Genomic DNA, 8059 nt, shown 5'->3' on the forward strand with positions numbered 1-8059 from the left:
CAATTCATCTGTGCTCCTTCAAAACATGATCTTGTTCTTTTTTATGGCTGTGTAGTATTCCGTGGTGTATAGGTACCACATTTTCTTTATCCAATCTGTCATTGATGGACATTTAGGTTGATTTCATGTCTTTGCAATTGTGAATAGTACTGCAGTGAGCATTCACGTGCATGTGCCTTTATGGTAGAATGATTTATATTCCTCTGGGTATATACCCAGTAAAGGGATTGCTGGGTTTAATGGTAGTTCTGCTTTTAGCTCTTTGAAGAATCACCATTCTCCTTTCCACAATGGTTGGAATTTACACTCCCACCATCAGTATGTAAGTGTTTCCTTTTCTCCACAACCTCACCAGCATCTGTTATTTTATGACTCTCTAATAATAGCCATTCTGACTGGTGTGAGGTGGTATCTCACTGTGGCTTTGATTTGCATTTCTCTAATTCTCAGTGATATTGAGCTGTTTTTCATAAGCTTGTCAGCCACGTGTGTGTCTTATTTTGAGAAATGTCTGTTCATGTCCTTTGCTCACTTTTTAATGGGGTTGCTTTTCTTGTAAATTCGATTACGTTTCTTATAAATGCTGGATATTAAACCTTTGTCAGATGCATAGTTTGCAAATATTTTATCCCATTTTGTAGATTAGCTGTTTACTCTCTTAATCATTTCTTTTGTTGTATAGAAGCTCTTAAGTTTAATTAGATCCCATTTGTCAATTTTTGGTTTTGTTAAGACTGTTTTCAGTGCCTTTGTCATAAAATCTTTGCCCATTCCTATGTCCAGGATGGTATTGCCTTGGTTGTCTTCCAAGATTTTTACAATTTTGGGTTTTACATTTAAGTCTTTAATCCATCTTGATTTGATTTTGTATATGGTTTAAGGAAGGGATACAGCTGTATGTTACCAATGTGCTGTAGATAAGAGAAAAAAATTAAAAGTTTTCTTAGTTCAGGAAAATAAAACATTAAAACAAAGAATCTCCAAAATTTTGAATAGAAAGTCAAAAAACGTTATCCTCAGCAGAATAAACATCGTGCAATTCTTGTTTTGCTTGATCTTGTTATAGCTGTTGCATGAAGCCATTAGGTTTTTCATTAGAGTTTAAAAAATTCTTACCCAGTCCAATGATCAGATCACAAAGTTATCAGCAGAAGTCTGTATTTCAGAGTACCTGTCAGAGTCTTTTTCATGAATGGCCTTGAAGATAAGGCAATTTTGAACTGTAGCTGATTACAAACACTTTCAGAGAAGAATCAAAGGAAAACAATTAACTGTCTGTGAATGACAAGAGTTCAATTGCCCATTGTTAAAAAGTCTGATGGCAGCTGATTATAATAATAATGTAATTACAAGAAGATTTGGTTATTTTTGTGACATAGCTATATTTTAGACTTGGATGTTACTACCTTTTAGGATATAAAGAAAAAGAGATTGAGTGAAGTTAGAAGTATTTTTTTAACTTGAATACTACAAATGTTAACTTTCTATATTCTCCAACTTAACTGAACCTTAAAACTGAATTCTATATTGTGTTTAGAAAACACTGGTGAAAAAAAGGGAGAAGCAAGCTTTTGAGAAATGCAACTGCTTGGATTTATAAACTAGACAACTAGCAACATCTAGTGGTCATGCTCATGATCAACCCCTGTCTTCAGTTTCATTGTTGCTTGGAATTAACTTGCATTACAAGACTTGGCAGATATTTTGAATTAAGTAAAATCCACATGTGAAAAAAACAAAAAACTTAAACTAAACAGCAGTTTCAATGAATATGTGTCGTAAACATAGTGTTGTTTATAATTGTGTTCAGTTTCTGATAGAATTTAATATATTGAATAAAACTTATCTAAGAGAGTGTTCAGCTGCTTTATTTGTCTTAAGAAGGGTTGTGATTTTGCCACATTCAGGGAACTGGACTTAATTCTACCAATTTTAATACTAAATGTTCAGTTGATATTTTGGAACTCTTATGGAGAACTGTACTATTTTAACTTATAATATTGGCATGGATTTTGAACCATTATTTTATTCATCTGTTTGAAATTGAGTTATAAGCACAATAGTTTTGCATCCTTGAAAGCACATGACAGTGAGGTTTATACATATGTTTAAAAAATGATAATAGGTAATAATTACTTGGTGGCAAAAGAAAGGTAGCCAGGAGTTTTTACGATTCTCATGACCAATCTGCAAATAAATAATCAAAAGTTGAATACAGATTAAAAACTGTCAGGAAATGGGTGATTTCTACTAACATAATTCAAATGCTCTAAAAATTATTTATTTCACATACTAATAGTATGTTATATGGATACTGAAAACACAAGGACTATAAACGAAAAGGCAGGAGCGGAAATGGAAGAAAGAGACTAATGATGTTTATGCACCTTTCAAGTGCCAGGCACTGCGTTGTGCTTCATGTGCATCCATCATTATCCTTCATCTGCATGACAATTCTAGAGGCAGGTGTCTTTGTCCCCCATCTTATAGACAAAGGAATGGAGTCCTACTCCTGTTATCACACAAGAAGGAAGTGAGAAAGGTAAATTTGAATTTGACCAAATCTGACTACAAAATTGATGTTCTCAGAGTTTATCAACTCATCATATACACAAAATCTATAGTCTGGGAAAAAAGTTTTTAATAGAGTGTCAGCATTTTTTTAGTCTTGACATTGTTTTGCAAGTCCTGAAAAAAAAAAAAAACCACATAACTTCAGTGTAAAGCAGTGAACAATGTGTCATCTTCAAATATGCCTAATTGGTATGTTGATTATTTTGAGTTAAAAACATTAGAGAAATAATTTCAGAAAGGCTGAGTTGATTTTTCTCTTTCTGCCTGCAGCAAATGATAAAGATTCCTCGGGAAGGGGTACTTTCTCCATATCAGGGTGAGAAAATAGCCCTTATCACCAGAGACTTGAAACTGAAGACTACAGTGGACCTAAATAAACATAATTAATGAAATAATCCTCATCCTTCACCTGTTTTACACTTTCCTATGTATTTCCTAGTGATTCCCCTAGAAAATTTTACCACAGTAGCCAGATTTTCTTTGTCCTATCATTTCTTCTCAAACGTATCACTCTATGTCTACAAAGTATCAAGGCATCTTGCTTTGGCCACTTCTTTTGACTTCCCTCTCTTGTGAAGAACCCCATGTGCATGCAAAACAAATAAAATTTGTATACCTTTCTCTTATCAACCTTCCTGGTATCAATCTGGTTTCTGCATCCAGCTGAAGAACCCATTAAGAGTTAAAAGGGGGGTTGGAGGTGACCTCTGGCTCCCTACAAGTGTCATCTGTTATCTTGAAAGATGCTCCACTGGTCAAGCATGACTCTTACTTGTCAGTGAACAAAACTTTTCATTTTAAACATTTATTCAACTATTTTCTCAGGTACTTGTAGGACTGGAGACTTAAACAAGTGGACATTGCTTTCATGGATCTTATGGTCTAGTTGGGAAAGACATAACAGGTTTCAAAGGTAATACAACTGTGCTAAACATGAAAGGAGCAAATACACAATGCTTAGAAATGTTTTGAAACCTCCACAATTAAAAATAAGGTTTAAGATACAAATCTAAGTTAGAAGTGGTATTACAAATTAAATGTATATAGCATTAGAGATGTATTCATTCAAAAATCATACATTGTGCACCTACTATGTGGCACTGTTGATACCAAACAGATGATGGAAAACAGCCTAAACACCAAGAACTCAGTAAAAATATATGCAAACCATTATTCACAATACTGAAGATACATTAGTGTACAATATATACTATAGTGGTAGAGGAGAAGAAGGAATGATGGTGTCTGCTTTGATGTAACTTGCAGAGTTTACAAAGGAGATGTTCAAACTCTGTCATTTACTATCCAGATTAAGGTGGAACAAAAGATAATGACAGCGGAGTCCACATAAAGGCAAGAAAGAGATGGAGAGAAGTAGATGAATTTGAGAGATATTTAAAAGCAATGATACATTAAAGGTAATAACTTCTCATGATGATTGAATAATACATCCTCCTCAAATAGGTAGGAGGAGAAGAAGTTGTTGACTGTGTCTGACATACTAACTGATCTAAACTGACACACTCCCTTTCCTTGAAGCTTTCTCAAATGGTCAATAATTATTCATTTCCTATTTTGGCAATACTATTTAATATAGTTATAACATTATTCCTTAGTTCTTTCTGAAAGTATATTTATTGTCAACAAGTTAAAATATATACACCTCCATACTTTAGGCCCACAACAAGAAAGGGCACTTTTATACTTTTTGATACATAAGCTCACACACACACACACACACACACACACACACACACAGGCACACACACACACACTTAATAAATGAGAACATACTACTCGCAACTCCACTGTCCCTCATTTATCCATCTGTCTCATGTTTGTGTGTCTGATAGTACCACATATCAATCGTTATTTAGGTTGTTTGCAATTCTGCACTATTTAAAACTGAGCCCATCTGTGTTTATTTTTCATGGCCTAATTTGTGATGATAGCCTAGAGTAAATTCCTGAAAATGAAATGGCTAAGTTAAAAGAGAAATAATTTTTAATCGATATTGTCAGATTGCACTCAACAATTTTGCACCAGAAAACACATTAAGTTATTGTTTCTGCACGCTCACACTCAAGTTTAGGAAAGCTTTCAATCTGTGCTTCTATGATAGACAAAATATGATACTTAAATGTCAATTTGATTAACTTTTATATTTTAACTATAATATTTTAAAACTTGACTATGTAGTTTAAATTTTAACCATCATTCGTATATATGTATGCCTATATATCTGCATATCTACATCATGTATCTTACAATACAGAGGAAGAATTGTCATACTCCTTTCTAAGTTTGTAGCAGCTGCCAACATTGTATCTTCCAATGATGTGAAGTATCTTAGAGAGTTTCTTTCAAGTGAAGTATTTGTGCTGTTACCACCTGCTCTTTAACATCTTTGTCCTTTTTGTCAGAACCACTTTCCTTATGCATGTCATTAAGTGGGACCTTCACTAAGTTCCTCAGGCTGTGTAATTAGAGTCTCTCAATGGCAGCTATTTTCCCATAACTCCATTCATGTTTGATTCACATTTCACTGCTGGTGTCACAACTTTTTTTTTTTCTTTTTTTTTCTTTTGCTGCACTTTTATGTATGTTGACTTCTTTGATTCCCTCTTTGGATTATTCACTTTTATAAAATGTCAGGCGGGTTTATCAGTTGGAGACCAGGAAGCAACACAACAAAATGCTTTGCTGTCTGTGGGAACTGAATTACAGATGTGCAGTGAACAATCACTAATAAACTTTAAAAGAAGTGACATCACTGGCCACTAGTCACAATGTATCCATGTTATTTACATAGGGATTTGTGGTCTGAAGAGCCAGCAGCAACATTTGTACTTTACTCCATTATTCAGTTAATATACTGTGAAAACTAAAATTTGAACTGTGTTGTTGGGGAATTATTATTATTTGGTATTATTTAACTAAACCATGGTAATTGAAATCTGTACATAATGGAGCTGTGCAAGGCAAGGACTATCTGTACACACATACATACGTGTGTGTGTGGATTTATTTCAATACCATATGTACGTATACATTGTATTAATTTATTACTGCTACCATAACAAAGCACACATACTGAATGGCTTAAACAACAGAAATTTATTTTCTCACAGTTCTGGAGACAAGAAGTTGAAATCAAGGTGTTGGCAGAGATGGTTTCTTTGAAGCCTTTCTTTTTGCTTTGTGGATGACCATCTTCTCCCTCTGTCTTCACATGGTTTTTCCTCTGTGTGCACATATTCCCATGTCCAAATTTCCTCTTCTTATAAGGACACTGATCATACTGGATTGTAGCCCTCCATATAACCTCACTTTACCTCTTTACAGGACGTTTCTCCAAATACAGTCACGTTCTAAAGTACTGGAGTTTAGCACTTTAACCTGCTAATTTTGGATGGCCACAGTTCAACACAAAACCCTCCAACTTTCATGTCCTCTTCACATGCAAAATATATGAGTTCTTTCCCAATAGCTCAAAATATTTAATCCATTCCAGTATCGAATACAAGTCTAAAAGTTCATCTAAAGATCATCTAAATCAGGCATAGTGAGACTCAAGGTATGATTATCCTCAGGCAAAATTCCTCTCCAGCATGAAACTATAGAACTGCAAAAGTTATCAACTTACTAAATGCAATGGTAGGGCTGGCATACAATAAACATCCCATTTCCAAAAGGGATACATCAGAAAGAAGAAAGGGGTCAGAGGTCCCAGGCCAGTCCAAAATCTACCAGGGCAAATTCCAGTATATTTTAAGGCTCAAGAATAATCCCTTTTGTCTCAATTCTTTGTCTTCAGGACCCACTGGGGAGGTGACCCTGCCCTCCAGGACCACTGGGGTGGCTGTTTTGCTCCCTTGGCCCTGGATAATGGCAGCCTAGCCTACTGAAACAAAGGAGGTGGCCCCACCCTCTGAAACTGGGGAAGAGACCTCCCTGCCACCCAGACCTGAGACTCTGAGCCCATAGTAATAGTGGCAGTACCACCTTTGGAGTCATTTTTCTCTTTTCTTGAAAAATAGCACAGATTTTCAGCTTGATACCCCAACTGGCTCATCCTATGGAATTTCAGAATTCTGATGGCTTTCCTTCACTCTCTCCCATCACTGTCCCTTTTACTCCAAGCTGGCAGTTTTTCTGCTGATATAAAATTCTCAAAAATAACCTTGTTTACTTCATAGGGATTCAAGCCATCAGACAAGAGCGCCTTCCACAGATCTTTCCTGGATGATCACATCTGTATTCTTGGCTTCTGCTGAGATCATTGATTCAATTCATGAGTCACATTCATAATTTATTTATGAAATGACCAGTCACACCCTTGTCTTCTGTTCAGAACAAGTTTTCTCATTTTTTGGCCATATGAATAAACTGATAATTTTCTAAATCTCAAGTTCTGACTCCTTTATTCTTAATGATCCTTTGATATATCTCTCTTCTCTTGTATTTTACTATAAGCATCAAAAAGAAACCTGGCCACACTTTCAAAAGTTTGCTTAGAAATCACCTCAGCTAAATCCCTGGGTTAGCACGGTCGGGGGCGGAGCAAGATGGCCGAATAGGAACAGCTCCAGTCTCCAACTCCCAGCGCGAGCGACACAGAAGACCAGTGATTTCTGCATTTTCAACTGAGGTACTGGGGTCATCTCACTAGGGAGTGACGGACAATCGGTGCTGGTCAGCTGCTGCAGCCCGATCAGCGAGAGCTGAAGCAGGGTGAGGCATCGCCTCACCTGGGAAGCGCAAGGGGGAAGGGAATCCCTTTTCCTAGCCAGGGGAACTGAGACACACAACACCTGGAAAATCGGGTAACTCCCACCCCAATATTGCGCTTTAAGCAAACGGGCACACCAGGAGAATACATCCCACACCTGGCCGGGAGGGTCCCACGCCCACGGAGCCTCCCTCATTTCTAACACAGCAGTCTGCGATCTAACCGCAAGGCAGCAGCGAGGCCGGGGGAGGGGTGCCCGCCATTGCTGAGGCTTAAGTAGGTAAACAAAGCCGCTGGGAAGCTCGAACTGGGTGGAGCTCACAGCAGCTCAAGGAAACCTGCCTGTCTCTATAGACTCCACCTCTGGGGACAGGGCACAGCTAAAACAACAACAACAACAACAAAAAGGCAGCAGAACCTCTGCAGACGCAAATGACTCTGTCTGACAGCTTTGAAGAGAGCAGTGGATCTCCCAACACGGAGGTTGAGATCCGAGAACGGACAGACTGCCTGTGCAAGTGGGTCCCTGACCCCTGAGTAGCCTGACTGGGAGACATCCCCCACAAGGGGCAGTCTGACACCCCACACCTCACAGGGTGGAGTACACCCCTGAGAGGAAGCTTCCAAAGTAAGAATCAGACAGGTACACTCGCTGTTCAGCAATATTCTATCTTCTGCAACCTCTGCTGCTGATACCCAGGCAAACAGGGTCTGGAGTGGACCTCAAGCAATCTCCAACAGACCTACAGCTGA

The 8059-nt window shown here is 37.6% G+C and overlaps 1 long non-coding RNA gene across 1 annotated transcript; it reads right to left on the reverse strand.

Annotated features, from left to right (window-relative positions):
- Positions 1-377: 377 nt before the first annotated feature.
- On the reverse strand, positions 378-1245 carry LOC117097994. Its single transcript, XR_004443134.1, has 2 exons — positions 1117-1245; positions 378-911 (listed from the first exon to the last, which is right to left on the reverse strand). It is a non-coding gene; the product is annotated as an uncharacterized LOC117097994 (long non-coding RNA).
- Between the last annotated feature and the right edge of the window lie 6814 nt (positions 1246-8059).

Source organism: Trachypithecus francoisi, unplaced genomic scaffold (assembly GCF_009764315.1).
Source record: "Trachypithecus francoisi isolate TF-2019V2 unplaced genomic scaffold, Tfra_2.0 Lachesis_group15, whole genome shotgun sequence".
Classification (NCBI taxonomy): domain Eukaryota; kingdom Metazoa; phylum Chordata; class Mammalia; order Primates; family Cercopithecidae; genus Trachypithecus; species Trachypithecus francoisi.